The sequence below is a fragment of the Rhinolophus sinicus genome, chromosome X, assembly GCF_036562045.2.
Source record: "Rhinolophus sinicus isolate RSC01 chromosome X, ASM3656204v1, whole genome shotgun sequence".
In the NCBI taxonomy this organism is placed as follows: Eukaryota; Metazoa; Chordata; class Mammalia; order Chiroptera; family Rhinolophidae; genus Rhinolophus; species Rhinolophus sinicus.
Window position 1 is genome coordinate 49,513,572 of NC_133768.1, and position 24,364 is coordinate 49,537,935.

The 24,364-nt window shown below is 33.7% G+C and overlaps 1 protein-coding gene and 1 non-coding gene across 3 annotated transcripts in view; one reads left to right on the plus strand and one right to left on the minus strand.

Annotated features, from left to right (window-relative positions):
* The window catches only part of BRWD3 (bromodomain and WD repeat domain containing 3), a 103,395-nt gene that overhangs the window by 62,685 nt on the left and 16,346 nt on the right, over positions 1-24,364 (minus strand). The gene's annotated exons all lie outside the window — the stretch shown is intronic.
* On the plus strand, positions 833-906 carry TRNAM-CAU (transfer RNA methionine (anticodon CAU)). The gene has a single exon. It is a non-coding gene; the product is annotated as a tRNA-Met (tRNA).

Consider the following 24,364-nt stretch of genomic DNA (forward strand, 5'->3'; position numbering starts at 1 on the left):
AGTACTACTGCTTCTTGCTTTTTTTTTTTTTTTTTTTTTTTTTTTTACATATTCACAGGGCACTTTATCAGGAACAGTTTCCTCAACTGTTAATGACTGATAACTGACTATAAAAATACAATTACAAGTAGTTCACTTTTTACCAACCCTTGAGTATTTTTCTGGAAAGAAGTGTATCTCATTCTTCTAGCATAAATATTATATAGCTCCTTTGGGAAAGGCATATGCTCAAATCATTATTCTTGATCAGTTCGATTACAGTAGTCCACTGATAAAGAATTCAAAATAGCTGTTATAAAGAAACTTAATGAGCTACAAGAAAACCCAGGAAGACAATTCAACTCAGGCATAAAATTAGTGAATGAAGGAATTCTTTACCAAAGAAAAACAAATTATAAAAAAGTACCAAACAGAAATTCAGGAGCTGAAGAATTCAACGCGTGAGATTTAAAAAATGCAATGAAGAGCGTTGGTAACAGGGCAGACCAGATGAAGAAAGAATAAGTGACTTGGAGGATAATAATATAGAAATAAATCAGTTAGAAAAGAAGAGCAAACTAAGAATTTAAAAGTGGAAAAACCCCTATGAGAGCTATTGGATTTGATTAGAAAGCAAATATGAGAGAAGAGAGGAAAAAGGGGGTAAAGAGTTTATTTAAAGCAATAATAGCTGAGAACTTCCTGATCCTGGTAAAGGACTTGGACATACCACTCCACGAAGTTAATAGAACACCCTATTATCTCAATGCAAAAAGACCTGCAAGACATATTATGATGAAAATGGCAAAAATCAATTATAAAGAAAGACTCTTAAAGGCAGCAAGGGAAGAGTGGCCGGTTAGCTCAGTTGGTTAGAGCATGATGCTCATAACACCAAGGTTGCCGGTTCGATTCCTGCATGGGCCACTGTGAGCTGCGCCCTCCACAACTAGATTGAAACAACTACTTGACTTGGAGCTGATGGGTCCTGGAAAAACACACTTAAAAATAAACAGAAGTTTAAAAACAAGGCAGTAAGGGAATAAAAAATGAAGTAACCTATGAAGGAACCCCATTAGGCTATCAGTGGATTTCTCAGCAGAAACTCTATATGCCAAGACAGTGTAGAATGACATAGTCAAAGTGTTGAAAGATAAAAAATGGCAAGCCAAGAAGATTTTATCCAGGAAAATTATCCTTCAAATACGAAGGTAGAAATAAAGGCTTTTCCAGACAAACAAAAGCTGAGGGAGTTCACCACCACCAGACCTGTCTTGCAAGAAATGCTGGAAGTTCTTTAAGCTGAAGTGAAAAGATGCTAATAAGCAACAAGAAAACATATGAAAGTAAGCACTATGGAAAAAGTGAAAAATTGACAGAATTAGAAAATTATAATTCCACATTAGAAGGGTGTGTTAACCAATTAACTACAGATTAAAGGTTAAGGAAAAGAGTATTTAAAATAACTACAGAATAAAGGTTAAGGAAAAGAAAATTAAAAATAATTACAATTAGTATAATTTGTTCATGAATACACAGCATAAAAAGAGTAATTTGTGAAAGCAAAAATGTAAAGATGAAAGAGAAAAAAGGAGGAAATTTTTATAGGTAAATGGAGATAAGTTGCTATCAGCACAAAATGGACTATTTTATTTATGAGATGTTTTATGTAAGCCTCAAACCACAAAGTAAAAATCTAGAATGGATTCACAAAATTAAAACTAGGAGAGACAGAGCATACCACCATGGAAAATCAACAATTTAGAAAGGTAGGCAGAAACAGAAGGAAAAACAATGGAGACACAAAACAACTACAAGGCAAACAATAAATTGGTAGTAGTAGGGCTTACATATCAGTAGTCACTCTAAATATAAATGGATTGAATTCACCAATCAAAAGGCAAACAATTGTTGGATGGATAAAAAGAGAAGCCAACTACAATGTGCCTACCTGAGGCTAATTTCAGCTCTAAACACATATAAACACAGGTTCAAAGTGAAGGAATGGAAGAAGATATTCCAGACAAGTGGAAACCAAAAGAAAGAAGGAATAGCCATACTTATAGCAGACAAAATAGACTTGAAGCCAAAAATAGTAACAAAAGACAAAGGTCATTATATAATGATATGGGGTTAAAACATCAAGAAGATACAACAATCAAAAACATAATGGAGCACCTAACAGAAGATAGAAATAAACAACAATATAATAATACCTGGAGACTTCAATACCCCACTATCAGCAATGGATAGGTTACTCAGACAGAAAATCAACAAGGAAACACTGGAACAGAACCATACTTTAGATCAAATAGAATTAATCACATATAGAACATTTCATCCAACAGCAGCAGAATACACATTCCTCTCAAGTGTAAAACAGATCATATAATAGGACACAAAACAAGTCTTAGCAAATTTAAGAAGACTGAAATCATATCAACTATCTTTTCTGACCACAGTGTTATTAAACTACAAAACAAAAACAAGAGGAAAGCTGAAAAATCTACAAATATGTGAAAATTAAACCACTCGTTTCTGAACAACCAATAGGCAAAAGAAAAAAAATCAAAAGGGAAATAAAAAATTATCTTAAAACATGAAACTAGAACCACACGATATCAAATTCCATGGAATGCTGCAAGGCAGCTCTAAGATAAAAGTTTATAGCAGTAAGTGCATACATTAAGTATTAAAAAATTAGAAAAGATTTCAAACAACACAACTTTACACCTAAGGGAAGAATAAATTAAGACCCAAGTTAGCAAAATGAAGGAAATAATAAAGATCAGAGAGTAATAAATGAAATAGAGACCAGAAAAACAATAGAAAGGATCAATGAAACTAAGAGTTGGTTTTTCAGATAAACAAAATAGATACAACTTTAGCTAGACTAAGAAAAAAAAGAGAAGATTCAAATAAATAGAATTAGAAATGAAAAAGACATACAAGATATTACAGAAATATATAGAATTATAAGAGACAAGTACGAACAATTATAATGCCAACAGATTAGATAACCTAGAAGAAAAGGATACATTCCTAGAAACATATAACATACCAAGACTCAATCAAGAAGAAATAGGAAATCTGAACAGACTACTAACAAGTAAAGAGATGGAATAGTAATAATATTAAATATATATATATATATATATATATATATATATATATATATATATATATATATATAAAACTCCCAACAATGAAAATCCCAGGACAAAAATTCTCAACAAAATATTACCAAACCAACCTCAAGAACACATTAAGAGGATTATACATCATAACCAAGTGTGACTTATTCCTGGGATACAAGGATGGTTTAACAAACTCAAATCAATAAATGTAATATATCACATTAATAGAATGAAAAATAAAAAAACCCAGATTATCTTAATAGATGCTAAAAAACAAAACAATACACAATTGACAGAATATAACATCCTTTTATGACAAAAAACCTTCAACAGGTTGGGTGTAGAAGGAGCATACCTCAACATAATAAAAGCCATAGATGACAAACCCTAGCTAACATACTCAAGGGTGAAAAATTGAAAAGCTTTTCCTCTAGGATTAGGAGGAACAAGGCAAGGATGCCCACTCTCACCACTCTTATTCAATATAGTACTGGAAGTCCTAGCTAGAGAAATTAGGTAAGAGAAAGGAATGAGACACCCAACTAGGAAAGGAAGAAATATAATTGTTATTTGTACAGGGTGTGATTTTGTATATAGAAAATCCTGAAGACTCAAGCAAAAAACTATTGGAACTAATCAACACAGTTAGCAAAGTTGCAGTATATAAAATCAACATACAGATATCAGTTGCATGCTTATACACTAATAATGAAACACTGAAAACAAAATTATCCCATTCATAATAGCATCAAAAACAATAAAATACCTAGAAATAAATTTAACCAAGGAAGTGAAAGATCTATACAATGAAAACTACAAGACTTAGTTGAATGAAATCAAAGATGAAACAAATAGAAAGACATCCTATGTTCATGGATCAAAAAAATTAATATTGTTAAAATGCCCATAGTACTCAAAGCCATCTATAGATACAATGCAATCTCGTATTAAAATTTCAATGGCATAATTCACAGAAATAGAAAAAACAATCCTAAAATTTGTATGGAACCAGAAAAGACCCCAAACAGTCAAAGCAATCCTGAAAAAGAACAGAACTGGAAGTATCACATTTCCTGATTTTAAATGATACTATAAAGCTATAGTAATGAAAACATCACGTTAATGGCATAAAATGAGACACATAGACCAATGAAACAAAATAGAGAGGCCCAGAATGACATCCCACATATGCAATCAACTAATATTTCACAGGGGGAGCCTAGGACACCGAATAAGGAAAGGATAGTTTCTTCAGCAAATGGTGCTGGGAAAACTGGATAAACATATGCTGCAGTGAAATTGGACCCCGATCTCACACTACTCACAAAAATTAACTCAAAATGGGTCAAACTTTAACATAAGACCTGATACCATAAAACTCCTAGAAGAAGGTGTAGGGAAGAAGCTCCACGACATTGGTCGTGGCAATGATTTTTCAAATATGACACCAAAAGTACAAACAACCTAAGCAAAGACAAGCAAGTCAAACAACATCAAACAAAGGCAAAGGGTTAATATCCAAAATATGTTATGAACTCATAAAACTCAATTAACAACAAAAAATCTGATTAAAAAATGGGCAGAAAATTAAACAGACATTTCTCCAAAGATGACATCCAAATGACCACCAGGTACATGAAAAGATGCTCAACATCACTAATCATAAGGGAAATGCAAATCAAAACAACGAGTTATCACCTCACACCTGTTAGAATGGCTATCATAAAGAAGACAAGAGATAACAAGTGTTGGCAAGGATGTGGAGAAAAGGGAATCCTTGTCTACTGTCTGTAGGAATGTAAGTTGGTTCAGACACCATGGAAAACAACATAGAGGTTCCCCCTAAAAAATTAAAAATAGAACTACCATATGATCCAGCAATTCCACTTCTGGGTATATACCCAAAGGAAATGAAAACAGGATATTGAAAAGCTATATGCACTCCCATATTTACAATATTTATCACATTAGTCACAATATGGAAACAATCTAAGTGCCCATCAGTGGATTAGGAAGATGTGATATACACAGAGTGCCAAAAAATGTATACACATTTTAAGAAAGGAAAAAATTGTATTAATTTAAAATTGTAATACTCAATACATGCCGATAACAAAAGATGTATACAAATCACGTTTGACTTCTGCAATTACAAGAGATGCTCAAAGTGGTTACCATCAGCGTAATTTTAATAGTTTTTTTCCCCTTTCTTAAAGTATGTATCCATTTTTTGGCACCCTCTGTATATATAATGGAATATTATTCAGGCATGAGAAAGGAGGGCATCCTGTCATTTGTGACAACATAGATGGACTTTAACATTATGCTAAGTGAGAGAAAACGGACAGAGAAATACAAGAATGGCAGGTCCTTGAATAACCTCATTTAGTTCAAAGCCATCTCATTATAATGTTGATGAGATGGCATAGGAACTCTTGTTTACATCAATTAGTTTATGGTAAAATTATTTTCATTATAAGTCATTTTGCTTAAATTCACGGAACCTATTGATGATCTTAAGTGAGGACTTACCATGCTGTATGATATCATTTATATGTAGAATCTAAAAAAAACCAAACTCGTAAAAACAGACAGTAAAATGGTGATTACTAGGAGCGGGGGTGGGGGTGGGGGAAGAGGACAGATGCTATTTAAAGGTACAAACTTACAATGAGTAATAAATAATTCCTAGGGATTGAATGCACAGTATAGTGAATATAGGCAACAATACTGTATTCTAATCATCAAACTTGCTGAGACTACAACTTAATCATCTCAACCACTAAAAAGCAGTGATAATTATGTAATGTGATACAGGTGATAATTATTGCCAGTGACACTCATATTACAATATATAAATGTATCAAATTAACATGTTGTATACCTTAAATGTTCATAATGTTACATGTCAAATATATTTCAACTTTTCAAAAGTGCATTACATTAAAAGGCCTTTTTTTTTGTAGAAAGCATAGGTTCAAGTATGCATTTCATTCAATCACATGAGCAGACATTTGCCCAGATACAATTAGAAATTTAATATTTCTACTTATTTTCTATGTCCTTCTGATGAAATATTCATTGTGATTTACATGTGAAATGTAACTGAGCTTTGTGCTCTGTAATTCTAGACATAAGAAGTACAGGAAACAGGAAAAACAGCTGCCTTTGACAATAAGGCAATGCAAACCTGCTATCTGCGACAACATGGATAAACCTAGGGAACACTATTCTAAGTGAAAGAAGCCAAACAGAGAAAGACAAATATCTCATCATCTTACTTATATGCGGAACATTTCTTTTTTAAGTTGAATTCATAGTGACACTAAGTAGAATGGTGGTTACCAGAGGCTGCAGTGGGGAGGAGATACTAATCAAAGGGTACAAACATTCAGTTGTAAAATTAAAAAAATTCTAGAGACCTAATATACAGCACACTGACTATAGTTAATACCGAAAATAAGATCTAGCCAGACAATCATCTCTAATACGTCAATTGGAGCAACAATTAATATAAGACCAAGTTTTATTTTAATGTAAGACCCAGTCTTATATTAATTTTTGCTGCAAAAGATGCATTAGAGCTGATTGTCCAGCTAGGTCTTATTTTCGGGGAAACATGGTAATAATGTATTGTATACTTGAAATTTGCTAAGAGAGCAGATCTCAAGTGCTCTCATCTCAAAAAAAAATGGTAACTATGGTAGGTGATGAACATGTTAATTTCTTTAATTGTGGTATTCATTTTATAATGTAGACATATATCAAAACATCACACTGTATAGCTTAAATATACATGTTTTATTTGTCCAAAATAAATAAATAAAAAAGAAAAAATGCAAACCAACACTAGTGAAGATTCTAAGAGGCTAATCACCATTTCTGAGGCCCCAGAAAGTAGTCTATAAACAACCATGTTTTGCCTTTTTCTCTTTGACCTAGTGTCCACTACGGAATTTTGCTAGAGCTTGAAAGGACTGTAAATATTAAGCTTTAGTCCAACCACTCATTTTACATGTAAAAACCTATGATCCAGGTGGTGAAGCAAGGTTTCCAAAGTCATACTGGTGATAATCAACAGCTTGAACTTGCGTCCAATGATTTTTTTTCCTTACACCACAACTGCCTCTCAGTTGGTATTTTATGTTTAAATATATCAACAATGTTTACCTCCCACAAAATAAAAGACTTTGATGGGTCTAAAGCAATGAACAGAGTGCTCCCCCTTATTTTTGTGGGTGGGGGAGGAGGATAAAAGACATAACACATAGTAATCCCTTGGGAAAATCAAAGAAACCGGAGAGTAGCTCAATAGGTACTGGCAGAATTGGCTCCGGATTTACCAATTCCCTGTATTTCGGCAAAATAACAGTAAAAAGTCAACAAAGCAACAAGAAAAAGAACAACTGGCCTAGTTTCTTCCTTATGTATAAGAATCTATAAAATAGGCATAACGCTACCTATCTTGAGACTTAAGTGAGGTGAACTTTGTATTGTAGAATATCTAGCACAGCAGGCTTAGTTCCTAATGAAGCTTAGCACCTGTTCATCTTCCCTTTTCTTCCTCTCTGGGATCTCAGTGCTCTCACATTGGTGGGATGTGAGAAAAACTGGTGGGATGGGGGAAAGGGGAAGAAGTTTGATACATATTAGATTGGTGACACTAATGGATAGTGATCTCTATGCTAAAGAAAATGATAAAACATATGCAAAAATATTACATACTTTGCTGACCAGGGTCGCCAAACAACAACAAAAAAACCCTTGTTGTATAATAAAATAAAATTTATTTAACACTTTTATGTGCCAGGCACTGTGCTAAGCACTTTATATGTTTAACTTATTTAACCCTATGAAAATTACTATTGATATCTCCTTTTTAAAGATGTGGAAACTGAGGCACAGAGGGGTTAATAATTTATCCAAAACCCCAAGTTAGTAAGTGGCAGAGCCAGCATTGAAACCCAGGCAAATTGGCTTCAGAGACTGATCTCTTAACCAATATTCTATAATAGCATTTCTGAAAATGAGAGAAAAATAAAACAAAATAATAATTTGCTGAATAGGTAAACTATGCTCTAATGACTACAACAGGTTTCACCTCAAACCTTCAATTCTAGCGCAAACCAACCCAGAACATAATTGAATCTGCCAAATCATCTAATTTCAAAACTATAATATAAAAAAGCAGGATAAAGCATGTTTAAAAAGAGATTGAAAACACCTAGAAATAATAGGCCAGCTCAGCAAGGTCACAGGAAATAAGATCAATACACCCAAATCAATTGCATTTCTATACACTAACAACAAACACTCAGAAACCAATACTAAAACCAATACCATTTACAATTACCACCCCCCAAAAAAACTGAATGCTTAGATACACACTTAACATGTGCAATACCTGTATGCTGTAATCACAAAATATTGATGAAAGAAATCACAGAAGACCTCAATAAATGGAAACATACCATGTTCATGGATTGGAAGGCTTGACATAGTAAACGTGTCAATTCTCCCAAATTGATTTATAGGCTCAATGCAATTCCTTTCAAAAAGCCTTTGCAGACACTGACAAGCTTATTCTAAAATTTATATGTACAGGAACTGGCCCTAAAATATTAAAAAACAACCTTGACAAAGAATAAAGAGGGAGGGATTATGCTTTCCAATATTAAGGCATACTATGTAACTAATCAAAACAATGTGGTTCAAGTAAGGAGATAAACACATTGATCAATGCAACAAAATAGAGGACCAAAAATAATAGATCTACACAAATATTCTTAACTAATGTTTAAACAAAGTACAAATAAAATTCAATAGAGAAAATATAGGATTTTCAACAAATGCTGCTGAAACCATTGGACATCCCTAGGTAAAAAATAATGAACCTCCACCTAAGCCTCATACACTATACAATTTAACTCAATATGGATCATGGAATTAAACATAAAACGTAAAACCATCAAGCTTTTAGAAAAAAACACAAAGGAAAAATCTTCAGGATCTGGAAGTAGGCAAAGAATTCTTAGGCTTGACAACAAAAGCATGATCCATAAAAGTGAAAACTGACATACTGGATATCACTAGAATTAAAAACCTTTGGTCTATAAAAGTCTATGTAAAGAGGATGAAAAGACAAGTATCAAATGGGGAGAAAATATTGGCAAACAACATACTCAACAAAGGACCTAGAATATATAAAGAACTCTTAAAGCTTAACAATAAAATAAAACAAATTCAAAAATTCAATTAGAAAATGGGTTAAAGACATTTCATCAAAGAGGATATACATGGGGGTGGCCTGTTAGCTCAGTTGGTTAGAGCATGGTGCTAATAACACCAAGCTTGCCAGTTCGATCCCCACATGGGCCACTGTGAGCTCTACCCTCCTTAAATATATATATATATATATATATATACACACACACACACACACACACACACACACACACGTAAGCACACGGAAAGGAAAAATGTTCAACATAAGTAGCAATGCAAATTAAAACCACAAGGAAATGCAAATTAAAACCATGATAGATCACACAACATACCTATGAGAATGGCTGAAATAAAACATCATGATCTTACATTTAAGTCTTTAATCCATTTTGAATTTATGGTGTAAGGAGGTGGTCCAGCTTCATATTTTATTGCATGTGTCTGTCCTGTTTTCCCAGCACCATTTATTGAATAGACTGTCTTTACCTCAATGTAAATTCTTGCTTCCATTGTCGTAGATTAAATTACTATATAGGTATGGATTTATTTCTGGGCTCTCTATTCTGTTCCCTTGATCTATGTGTCTTTTTTTATGCCAGTACCATGCTGTTTTGATTAATATAACCTTGTAGAATAATACTGAATGTCAACTATAATTTATGTAGAGTCACAGGATGTGGAGTACAGCATAAGGAATAGAGTCAATGGAATTGTAACAGCTATACATCACATCGGAGGGGTAGTAGATTGGGGGAGGGCAGTGATCACTTTGTGAGGGGTGTAAATCTCTGACTATTACATTGTTTTGTACACCTGAAACTAATAAGAAACAAACAAACAAACAAAAATAACACATCATGACAATACCAAATGCAGGTGAAGATGGGGAAAACCTGGATCACTCATACGTTGCTGCTGGGAACCTACAATGCTACAGCCACTCTGGAAAATACTAGTATGGTAGTTTTTTTTGACAACAACAACGAAAAAAAAACACCTACAAAAGCAAAACTAAACATGCAATTACCATATGACCCACAATTGTACTCTTGGGCTTTCATCCTAGAGAAATGAAAGCTCATGTTGAAAGAAAGGAAGGAAGGAAGGAAGGAAGGAGGGAGGGAGGGAGGGAGGGAGGGAGGGAGGGAGGGAGGAAGAAAAAGTCCTATCCACAAATGTTCATAGCAACTTTATTTGTAATAGCCGAAAGATGGAATCAATCCAGATGCCTTCCAGCTGGTGAATGGTCAAACAAACTGTGATATATCCATACTATGGAATACCACTTAGCAACAAAAAGGAATAACTATTGATACATGCAACAACTTGGACGAATGCCCAGGGAATTATGCAGAGTGAAATAAAATTATAAACTGTATGATTCCGTTTATATAACATTCTTGAGTCCAGATCAGTGGTTGACAAGACTGTAGGGGTATGTCAGGCAGGAGGTTGGTGGGTGTGGTTTATATATGGGCAACATGAGAGATTCTTGTGATGATAAAACTATCTTCACTGTGGAGGTGGATACACAATGATATAATTGTATAGAACCTAGTAACCACACACACAGACTCAAATGACTATAAGCAAAACTGAGAACACCTGATAAAACCATAGGCAATCCCTGAGTCTTACCCTTACCAAGCCTCCCAGTTTACCACCCTGGCACCTTTGCTTACGCTATTCCTTTAGCTTTATGCCTACCTCTGCCATTGCAGCCTGTCAATATCTTTCTTATCTTTGAACACATAGCCTAAAACCACCTCCTTTTTCATGAAATCTTTCTCAGTCACTTCAGCCAAAAGTAAACTCTCTTGCTTGTCACAGTCCTTTATCAGTTACTTGTGCATATCTCTGATCTAGGATTATAAGCACTTTAAAGATAATGATTAATGTCTAATACATCATACAATTACCTAGCTTAGTCCCTTGGAAGCAAAAACCATCGATGTAATTACTCTGGTGCCACCTTTCCCAAAATATCCAACCATAATTCCTACTCCTCCAAGGCATAAATTTTCCACACGAAATCAGACAAGTCTTTTGTGTCCTATGCTGATAACCTCTCATCTGGAATGTTCTATTCCTCAAGTTATAATCAGTCTTTCAAAGTTCATCTCAAAGTTTATTTATTCCTTAAAATCTCCCCTTGTTTGTCTTAATCATTTTCATCTTTCCTTCCGGAATGCTCAATACACTTTGTACTTCACTGAAATCACTTAGTCGATGTCTTCTATAGATGAGATATTTGTGCCTCTCCACCATTCACATATTGAAAATCTAATGTCCAATGTAATAATAGTATTACCCTGTTTCCCCGAAAATAAGACCTAGCCGGACAATCAGCTCTAATGCATCTTTTGGAGCAAAAATTAATATAAGACCGGGTTTTATATTATATAAGACCCGGTTTTATATTATATTATACAAGACCCGGTCTTATATTAAAATAAGACTTGGTCTTATATTAATTTTTGCTCCAAAAGATGCATTAGAACTGATTGTCCAGCTAGGTCTTATTTTCAGGGAAACACAGTAGAAGCTGGATCCTTTGGGAAGTGATTAGGTCATGAGGGCAGAGACCTCATGAATGGAATTAGTGCCCTTACAGGAGGCCTGAGAAAGCCCCCTTGCCCATTCCTCCATCTGAGGTTACAGCAAGAAAGCACTGTCTATGAACCAGAAAGCAGGCCCTCACCAGACACCAAATCTGCAGGGACTTTAGACTTCTCAAGACACCAGAACTGTGAGAAATAAATGTTTGCTTATAAGCCACCCAGTCTATGGTATTTTGTTATAGCACTCCAAAATTGCTGAGACAATGCCCTGTACTGTAATCATATTCCATCTAAATCATCCCAATCAAAGTAAAATCTTTGACAGCAAGGACTGCCCTGAAGACTTGAAAAGGCTTTGAATAAATTTGGTGTTCAATTATTTGCTGATTTAAAAAAAAAAAAAATACTTCTAGAAAGTTAAGTAATATGCATTATCGTTCAACCTTCCAAAACCATGGAGAATATAAATTCCATAGAGTCAGTAGGTTTCACAGGGAATCCTAATCAAATCTGAAAAAGTGATCAAATTTTCTTATGATTTATAAGAAAGATATCTTTTTTTATTCTCCCTGCCTTGCTAAACCTTGCCTTCTCAGTTTCTTTTTCATTGTTTTTTTATTAGTTTCAGGTGTACAAAACAACACAATTAGACATTTACACCCCTCACAGAGTGATAACCCCACAAGTCTACTACCCGTCTGACATCACACACAGCTATTACAATACCATTGACTATATTCCCTGTGATTTACTTTACATCCTGGGAATGCATTTATATATACACATATATATATATACACACACACATATATGTATATATATAAACACACATATATACATACACACACACACACACATATAATTAGCTAACATTCAATATTAATTCAATATTATTTTATATTAGTTTCAGGTATACAGCGCAGTAGTTAGGCATTTACATAATCTATGAAGTGATTCCTCCAATAAGTCCAGTACCCACCTGACACCCTACATAGTCTTTACATTATTGATATTCCCCATACTGTATTTGACATTCCCTGAGACTGTTTTGTGACTACCAATTTGTACTTCCTAATCCCTTCACCTTTATCACCCATCCCCCAACACCCCTCCATCTAACAACCATCAGTTAGTTCTCAGTATCTGAGTCTATTTCTGTTTTATTTGCTCATTTATTCTGTTCTTTAGATTCCACATATAAGTGAGATCATATGGTATTTGTCTTTTCTCAGTCTGACTTATTTCACTTAGCATAATATCCTCTAGGTCCATCCATGTTGTTGCAAATGGTAAGATTTCATTCTGTTTTATGGCAGAGTTATACTCCATTGTATATATGTACATAATTTCTTTATCCAATCGCTTATTGATGGACATTTTGGTTGTTTCTGTATCTTGGCTATTGTGAATAGCACTGCAGTAAACACAGGGGTGCTTATTTTTCTTTTGAGTTAGTGTTTTGGATTTCTTTGGATAAATACCCAGGAGTGGAATTATGGATTATAAATTAGTTCTATATTTAATTTTTTCACAAACCTCCATCTTGTTTTCCATATGACTGCACCAATTTGCAATCCTACCAACAGTGCATGAGGGTTCCCTTATTGGCCACCTGAATCTTCTCTTTGGAGAAATGTGTATTCAGGTCCTCTGCCCATTTTTGAATTGCATTGTTTGAGGTTTTTTGGTGATGAGTTATATGAGGTTTTTTTAAAATAAATTTTGGATATTAACCCCTCATCAGGCGTATCATTGGGAAATATCTTCTCCCATTCAGTAGGATGTCTTTTTGTTTAGTTGATGGTTTCCTTTGCTGTGAAAAAACTTTTTAGTTTGATGTAGCCCCGTTTGTTTATTGTTTCTGTTTCCCTTGCTGAGGAGAAAGATCAGTAAAAATATTGCTAAGGGTAATGTCTGAGAGTTTAGTTCCTATATTTTCTTCTAGGAATTTTATGGTTTCGTGCCTAACATTTGCCTATATTACATTTTTAGTTTATTTTTATACATGACATAAGAAGGTGGTCCAGTTTCACTTTTTTGCACGTATCTGTACAGTTTTCCCAGCACCATTTATTAGACTGTCTTTACCCCAATGTAAATTCTTACTTCCGTTGTCATAGATTAAATGAGCATATAGGCATGGATTTATTTCTGGGCTCTCTATTCTGTTCTATTGATCTATGTGTCTATTTTTATGCCAATACAATGCTGTTTTGATTACTATGCATAATTTGTAGCATAATTTGCTATCAAGTAGCATGATACCTCCAGTTTTGTTCTTATTTTTCAGGTTTGCCATGGCTGTTCAAGGTCTTTTATGGTTCCATATAAATTTTAGCATTATTTGTTCTATTAATAGTTCTGTGAAAAATACCACTGGTATTTTGATAGGGATAGTATTGAATCTATATATTGCTTTGGGTACAGACATTTTAACTATATTAATTCTAATTATCCATGAGCATGGTATATGTTTCCATTTACTTGTATCTTCTTTCTCTCTTCAATGTCTTATAATTTTCTGAATACAGGTCTTTTACTTCGTTGGTTAAATTTATGCCTGTTTTAATTTTTTGATGCAAATGTAAATGTGATTTTTTCTTAATTTCTCTTTCTGATAGTTCGTTACTGGTATATAAAAATGCAACCAATTTCTGAATTTGAATTTTGTATTGTGCTACTTTACTAAATTTATTTATCAGTTCTAATAGTTTTCTTGGTGGAATCTTTGGAGTTCTCTACATATAGTATCATGTCATCTACAAATAACGACAGTTGTACTTCTTCCTTCCCCATTTGAAAGCGTTTAATTTATTTTTCCTGTCTGACTGCTGTAGCTAAAACTTCCAGTACTATGTTGAATAAAAGTGGTGAATATGGGCATCCTTGTCTTTTACCTGATCTTAAGGGGAATGCTTTTAACTTTTCCCCACTGAGTATGATAATAGCTGTGGATTTGTCATAATGGCCTTTATTATGTTGAGATATGTGCTCTCTATTCCCACTTTGCTGAGTTTTTATCATAAATGGATGATGGATTTTGACAAATGTTTTTTCTGCCTCTATTGATATGACCATATGATTTTTATTTTTCATTTAGTTTATGTGGTGTATCACATTAATTGATTTGCAGACACTGAACCAACCTTGCATACCACGAATGAATCCCACTTGATTATAACGTATTGCTGAATTCAGTTTGCTACTATTTTGTTGACGATTTTGCATCTATGTTCATTAGGAATATTGGCCTATAGTTTTCTTTTTTTTTGTAATGTCTTTGTCTGGTTTTGGAATAAGGGCAATGGTGGCCTTGTAAAATGAGCTTGGGAGCCTTCCCTCCTCTTGGATTTTTTTGAATCTCAGTTTCTTATTATTGTTTTTCCTACTCTGACTTACTCTTGATGAAACACTGATAATTAATTCAAATTCTATCCAGGGCTCTCTTCTCTGTCTTCATGCTGTCCCTGCAATCTTACCTAGCCACATATGAATTACTGCCATATCTGTATCTCTAACCTTTACTTTTCACTGACTCTTATCACCTCCTCTCTACACCTACAGTAATAGCCTTCCCCTGCTTTCTCTGCCTGCCTCTGCCAGTCTGTCTCCTCTCCAATTTATCCTACACTCTGCCCCCTGAGTTATATTTTCAAAATAGAAATTCTGTCACATAATTTCCCTATTTAAAAGTATACAATGGTTCAATCTAAACTCATTAGTATAGTGTAGAACAGGGGTTGGCAAACTAAAGTCCATGGGCCAAATTCAGCATACCACCTATTTTTATAAATACAGTTTTACTAGAAAACAACCACACTCATTCATTTACATATTATCTATGGCTGCTTTCATACTACCACAGAGCTGAGTAGTTGCCACAGAGACCAAATTACACAGAAAGCCAAAAACTTTTACTATCTGGTCTTTTATCCAAAAATTTTGCACTCTTAGCATGGAGGGTTCAGAACAATTGTTCTCCAACCTCCCTTTTCAGTCTCATCTCCCACCATAAACTCTAGGTCTTTATTATAGCAAACAGGTAAGTCTCTTCTGAATAAAACCACTATTCATTTTTCAAGGAGCTATATTTGTTACAGTTAGACCTCAAAGAATACTTAATATAATGGTGGTATTTATAGATTCCCACCATGTTATCTCATGTCTTATTTAAAATGCACACAACAATGTGTAAACTATAACTGTAAACATAAATCAGAGGCTGGAAACTATTTGGGAAAGTGATAGTAAATATACGTATTATAAATATCTCAGAGCACCTACAATGGTCGACAAAAGGTTCTAGTGTGGCAATCAGGAAATATATATTACTTACTTTGTTAAGAATTTTGTGGGAGGAGCACTAGATTTGGAGTCAAAAGATAGGTCTGAGACTTAAGTTTATATATTAAAGCACCCACCATAGTTGTGAGTTAAACAATCTTTTCAAAAAGGCAACACAAATAATAGACTTTTAATCTGAGGCATTATTGTCATTATCAATATTATTATAAGTATCTGTGACCCAATATCATAATTACAAATTACATTTGCATAACATTTTAAAGGTTATAAAGTAATTCCACAGACATCTCATTTGAGTTCACAGTAATCCTGTGAAATCTGAAGGCAAGCATTTTCTTCAATTTGTAAATGAGGAAGTTAAGGCCCAAAGAAACTAAGCATCTTGCCTAACTAACATCACAGCCAATAAACAGTAGAGCCTAAGTTGAATCCAGGTCTCCTAATTCTAGTTCAATAGTCATCCCTCTTTTCAATGCTGTCTATTTAATGACATTATAGAAAATACAATCTGCTATTAGCCTGAAATAGAAAAGAACTTTAACAGCAAAAATTCTACTTATATCACTCAATATTCCCTTCACCTGCAAAAGACACTGAAGAAAACCAGCAGGGACTCTGGCATCTACTGAATTGGGTTTTATTAGAAAATTCACCAAGACCCAAAGAATATTCTAAGATGGCCACATAAGAGTTGTTAGACCACTAGTTTACCCCATTTATTTTTCATTTACAGTGGAGAAAAATCTGTATTAAAATTATTTTACACTGGTATGGAACTTTGAACTGGTGTCAGAAAATGTTTCTAGGCTAAAATAAAGGATTTTCAACAACACAGACTAAGAACAACCAGAAAGGCCCCTAAATACAATTAATAACAAATTGCTGTATGTTAACCACCTGCTTTTAAAAGATTTATAATACCACATGTTGGAAGAATCAAAACCTATCTGGGACTGAAAGAGTGAATTATCAGACAGGACTGAAAAAGAAAAAAGCAGCCCTGCAATTAATCAGGCTGGGAGGACAGACACAGATAAAGCTGGCTCTAAAGTTAACAGGAAACATTGTTTTTCCCAAGGTCATGCAGCAGTTGTAAAATATCGTAACTACTTGCTCTTTGAGTGATTATTGCTTTTCTTATGAACAATGCCCCCAGACTTGCTCTGCTATTTTCATTTATTACTGGAAGGAGATACCCAATGCCTAAACCACCCTGATTCAAGACAGAACCCAACCCCTTGATAATCCCCACTTCTTTCAATCAGTCTCAGAAGCAGCCAGAAATCCAGAACTAATCCTGGCTTCCTTCTAACCCTCCTCAGAATTCTTCAGTGGTAAACCAAAACTTATAAAAGACACTTCCTCCGCCCCCTTATCCAGAGGACTTCCAAGGTTCCTCAGGAGTGTAGCGTACTCCCTCACGATGAGTCAGTAAATCTGATTTTGTCAGACTACAGGCTTGTTCCTGGTGGTCTCTGGTTGTCGAGGCTTTAACAAGGTAACTTATTTTGAGTTACCCTACAGATTCAGCAGTTTAGTGCTGAAAAAAGCCTCCCGCCCCACACTAAAAGAAAAAAAAAAAAAAACACAAACAAAAAACCTTCTAAACATAAACCAGAAAATCACTAACCACAAGAGAATTTCACTTTCACTGCCAAGAAAGATAACTTGCTGAATTCTACTGTTTATATCACAGGAAACTTGTGATCAATGATGCTAAAAGATATAGTATTTAACCAAGACCAGGTAACTAACTACCATATTTGCTGGGAGAAAAAGTGTGTCATCAACTTGGCATCAAGCTCCAGATAAAACCAGAAGTGCACAAATTGGTGGTATTATCTGATTTTCAATGCAAATGAGTCACATAACTCTTGAGTAATTTTATCTGTCAGTTATACTCTAATAATACACTATACATAATATTCATGAAATCCTTGTATAATTTTCTAACTTTTAATTTATAAACTTTAATACAGATTATATAAAAGTAAAATATTTCCAATTCTTCTGTAAATGGCAGAAAATGATACAAGATAAAATGAATTGTTTTATGTCAAGCTAACTTCATATCCATAGACACCATAAACAATCCAGAGAGTTTAAAGGTGACTCATTATCAATAAAACACTTTGGAAAACAGCAGGTCTAGCTATTTTAAAGAATAACCTCAACCCAACTTTGCTAGGCCAGCCTTATAAAGGGAATGAAGGACAAAAGACATTACTACTAACATCATGTTTTAATATGATGCCTACAAGATCAAGAAGAAATGTTTTAAAATCCACTAAAACAACTTCAAAATAATAACGCAAAGTTTTCAACTTCTAAAAAAACAGTAGTTACACACCTACCTCAAAGATAGACCTCAGGAATGTGGGGGTAGGGTGGAGGATGAAGCAGGGAGCGGGGTGCTTTCAGCAGAAGCTTAAGATTGAATCAAAAACAGTAACAGGCTCAGCCAATAACTGCTAACCAAATAACAGTCTTAAGGCTTTATACACACAAGGCAGAAAGGACTATTGTTCATGGATTGGGCTTCTTACATCACACCCATCACCATCAAATCATATTCAACTACAAAGTTTTTCAGAAAACAAGCTGTATTTAAAGAAGGCTAAAATAATCTCGTATTAGTCTTTTCTACGAAAGTCAGTTGGTCAACATTTACAGTTTGATTTTTTAAATTTTAATCGGAAAACAGAATAACAGCATACATGCAATCTTCTGATTGGTTAAAATACAGTTAAACATATTAGCTTCTGTAAGTAGAGAGGACCACAATAGACTAAGCAAATACTCTGTAAAGCACACTAGAAAGTGATTCATGAAATTCAGTGTCAATTCTAGATTTACAATGATTAGTAGTATTTTATGTGTGAAGCTAGATTCAGGGTTTCCCAACAAAGCTCTACGAACTAAACAAATTAATATAAAGTCTTGAAAGAAGCCAGAAAGAGCAAAAATGAATTTTAATAAAACCCGAAAACTATAGTAAAAGCACAAAACAACAGATTATCTCCTTCATGGATTTGAGGCTACTATTGATCAAATTATGTCTCTGAAACCTTAACCACACAGAGTAACAGCTTTAGGCTTTAAGGCTGATGCCATTCCCACCCGTCACACCCATCCATGGTATAATTTAAATAATATTATTAAGTCCTGCAGGCTATTGGTATTCATAGTCACTGAATGCCTTATTGCTAGGATAATATTAAGTGAGATATGGCAAAAAAAACAACAAACAAAGAAAAACAAAACAAACAAAAAAACAGTATTTTTAATTCCATTCAGCCTTTTGGCAAAGTTCACTTAATATAATTTGAGAATAAATATCCTAAATCTTTATTTTACTATCTTCTTCTAAACCATTTAACCTGATTTTGTTATTATACATAGACATTTTAAATTGCCTTTTCCTCCAACTAAACAAATCTTGAGTTGTTTTACAGCTTTCCTTTGTGAACTGTAACTATAAACTTCTATTTTTCTAAGGTACAGAGTAAACTGTATAGAATACTAAAAGATTCTTTTAGAATACTTTGGTGTGTTGAAAGCAAAATCTAAAGAAATGACAAAGAATAGTGATGGAAGAAAAAAATGTTCATAATAGATTTAATTGAGAAATTCTTCATTATATTTTATATGATAATACTAAGACATATAATAAAATCCATTTTCTTTCAAATTGAAAAATTAAAATTACTAATCCTGATAGTAATGCACTATTGATTCCACAAATGGATACAGGGGCTAGAAACTCTTATGAGCTGTATAAAACCATATAAATGCCTTTAACAGAGATGCTTGTTTCCATGTGGCAGCAATTATAGTACTTCCATTCAATATTTAGTGAGCACTCACCATGCAGCACATACAAAAGATTCTGAGTTTGTAATCCAGTTCTAATTACTTGCAGGTGTGACAAGAATCCCTTGCTCCTCTCCAAATACATAAAAGTAATGACTTTGGGAGCAACTTGTTTCACTCATGCGTGAAAAAAGGAGGAAGGTGATAAGTGGAGGGAAGCAAGCAACAAAAAGCAAACCCTGACTTTGTGACCCATGGGCAAGAGATAAGAACTACATAAAATTAGGGAGGATGACAAATATTCCTGGCAAAAACCCAGTCACCCCAACCAAATAAAAAGTTTAGATTACTTTCTTTCAGTTTATATTTACATATTAAAAAGAGAAAGGTTTCCCCGCCTCCAAGTGAATTCCGGCTTTAATTGTGACATATAACCATACAATGGCCCATAAGTCAAGAGCCAATCAATGCTAAATGTAAGCTTAAGGCAACATATTAATTTGGCTATAGAAATAATGCATGCCTCCTGAGATGTATACAGTGTAAGTTACAGGCCTTACAATGTAAATTACAAGATAAAGGGGAAAAAAGGATTAAAAACAGAGTCTTATCACATCATGACCTTGACTAGCTTTAGAAAAATAAGCATATACATTTGTTCCTTGGGTATAATGTCATTCTCAAATTTAATGAATAAGCCATCCTATTACCATTTCTATGGATAATTTTATGAAAATTATTTAGAATTAGGAAATTTTCTGAAACTTTTATCATAACAGATAGTAACTACAATACTAGTTCTTCCAAGTTATTCATTTCAAATAGACATGAAATAGAATTTTTAAATTACTTCTGTAATGACAAACTAGTTCCGCAGCAGAGCTGTGTTTGTTTGAAATTTTATTTTCAATTTTTAGTGTAGCTACTACAAAATTTCCAAAACAAATACTAATATTTAAAGGGGTGAAAAAGTAACAATAGTTAGTGATTATAGTGCAAGATCTCAAACAATACTACAAATATTAATTACATATGCCCCAGGATTTCTTTGAGTATCATTAGGTATTAATACTATTTTGAATTTAGCTCAATTTTCTTTCTCTAATTTTGGCACAATGCGATTAGTCAAGCATACAGCTAATGAAATGGCATGATTTGGAGCTTAGACCTGTAATAATGTAATAGGCATCTTTGCTGTTGCCCTATAGGAATTTGGAAATTCAACCTTGGTAAACTTACGTACACATATTTAATGTATTACAGTAATAGTCTAGAGAATAGAATCTGGGAATTAACTCCCAAATTCCATCCCCATGCTCCCTCACCTCCATTTCATTAAATTGCTAAACAATATTGTTGATTAACTGCACAAAGTATGGGAACATTTGAATAAATAATCCAATATAGTGGAGAGTCCAGATAAGGTCAGAATTTTATTGCTTTTGGCCAAAGACAAGTGTAAAACTTTCATTAGAAGGAAGTGGCATAATGTGATCTTTAAAGTGAGTTAACAAAATCAAAATAGGAAAATCTAAAGGTAATTTCTAAGTACAAAAATTAGAAATATTCAAAGTTAAATTTATAAAATGAATCATTAGTCAATACATTATTACCAAATTATGCACCTATCCAGAGAGCTGCTTACTGGTTTTCACATTGTTCTAAATCTGCAGTGTCCAATACAGTAGCCATTAGCTATGTGTGGTTATTGAATATCAAATTACTCAAACTTTCAAAAATTAAAAATTTAGTTCCTCAGATACAACAGACATATGTAGCTAGTGGCTACTATTGTGTATATCATAGGATAGAACATCTCCATTACTGTAAAAAGTTCTATTGGGTAGCACTATTCTACATAAAATACAGTTAAAATGAACCCCAAGAAATAGCTGGTATAATTACAAATATACTAGATAAAATAAATAAGTGGGACATATCTATTTGTGTTAAAAATTCTATGCAAAGCAGGAATACAAGGAAACATCCTCAAACTGACAAAAGGCATCTAAGACCATACTTAATGGTGAAAGATTATCTCCTTTCCCCCTAAGATCAGGAACAAGGCAAGGATGATGTCCAGTCTCATCACTTCAATTCATCATTGTACTTGAGGCACTAGCATTTCAATAGTACAAGAAAAAGAACTATAGGGCAGACAAGATTAGAAAGGAAAAAGGAAAGCCTGTCTTTAATTGCAGACAACATGACTATCTATGTAGAGAATGCCAAAGAATCTCCAAAAAAAAAAACAACAAAAAAAACCCCCCATAAAAACAAAAAAAGAAAACAAAATAAAACAAAACAAAAAGACCTGCTATTAGATCTGGTTAGTGAATTTAGCAAGGTCAATATACTAAAATGCAAACAAACAAACAAAAAACTGTTTCTATTTACTATCAACAAACTAGAAACTGAAAATTTTAAATATACAATTTAAAACAGCATCAAAAACCATGAAATTCTTAGAGGAAACTTTCACAATAGATGTGCAAGACCAGTACGCTGAAAGCTACAAAACACTGCTGTGAGAAATTAAAGAAGAGTTAAATAAATGGAGAATTATATTATGTGCCTAGATTGGAAGCCTTATGGTTGTTAAGAAGATAATTCCCCCCAGATTGATCTGTAGATTCAACGTAATCCCAATCAAAATCCCAGTGGCTTCTTTTGTAGAAACTGAGTAGTTCTCTCTAAAATTATACATTGCAGGTGGGAATACAAAATGGGATAGCCATTTTCTAAATAATTTGGCAGTTTCTTAAAAAGTTAAACCTGCACTTAACATATGATACAACAATCCTACTACGTATTTACCCAAGAGAAATTAAAACAGATGTTCATGTAAAGATCTGTACAAAAATGTTTACAGCAGCTTTATTTATAATAGCCAATATCTGGAACAACCCAGATGTCTATAAAATTGATGAACAGAAAAGCAGACAGCAGTATATCCATACAATGGAATACTACTTGGTAATAAAAAGAAATATTATAAAACATAAAAATTCCTTTAAAAAAGTATGATACATGAAATGTCATGCATGAATTTTAAAAAATGAGGTGTAAGTGAAATCAGACAGACACAAAAGACTACACCCTGTATGATTTCATTCTGATGACATTCTAAAGAAGGCAAAAGTACAGTGACAGACTAGTGATTTCTAGGGATTGAAGGAGGGGTAGGGGATTGACTGCAAAAGACCTGAAAGAAACTTAAGGGGTGATAGAAATGTTCTATATTTTTATTGTGCTGGTGGTGTATACATGTTAAAATTCACTGAACTGTATACTGAAAGAGGGAGAATTTCTTTTATGTGAATTAGATCGTGATATACTTGACTTAATAAATAAAAGTGATATGGCTAATCCTTAATCTTTGGAGCTCTGTAAGTGTTAATCTGTTATACCAAGGAAGTATGGTATCCTCTGACCATGAAATGGTTTAGAAATAAACTGTTTGGAAGGCAAGCAATATTAACTTATGCCTGTTACATAGGCACTTCTCTCTGGGCTTTTGGTTTTTCTCCTATAAATAGGGGTTTACAACCCAATTTCCCAAATCTACTCCCAGAAAACTTTCACAATGTTAAAGGTATTCTGGGAAACGGTTTCCACTGTTGGGTTAGGAAATACTCCTCATAAGGTGACTCACAAGGCATTTAAGCATATGAAAGGCTCTGAGCAGAACTACATACATTTATTTTTGTCCACATTTTTAAACTCAGTGTTTCCCACATTTAATTGACCAAGGAACCCATTTATCAAGAAGTAGTGTTGTTAAAGTTCTTTCTAGTTCTAATATTCTTTGATAAAACTTTGAAGATTTATCTTCATGATTAAGTTTTATTTACATTGGAAAACGATAAAACTGATTGATTTTAAAGTAGCTGTGGAGAACTGTACCCTACAATGGGAAAACTGTCTCAAATCAAAATTTAAAATTTCATATTCATCTTGATTACTTTCCTAGTCAACTCCTTTTTTTTTAAATCAGGTTCTGCATTCTAAATACACTAAACTTAAAGATTTTGACTAGTATATACAGTAGTCCCCCCTTACCCGTAGTTTCGCATTCTGCAGTTTCAGTTACCTGCAGTCAACCACAGTCTAGAAATACTGAACAGAAAATTCCAGAAATAAACAATTCATAAGGCTTAAATTGCATGCTGTTTTGAGTAGCGTGATAAAATCTCACACCATCCTGATGCATCCTGCCTGGGACATGAATCATCGCTTTGTTCAGCATATTCACTGTATACACTCCCTGCCCCTTAGTCATTTAGTAGCCCTCTTGGTTATCAGATCGGTTACCAGATCCACTGTCAACTGTCCAGGTATCAG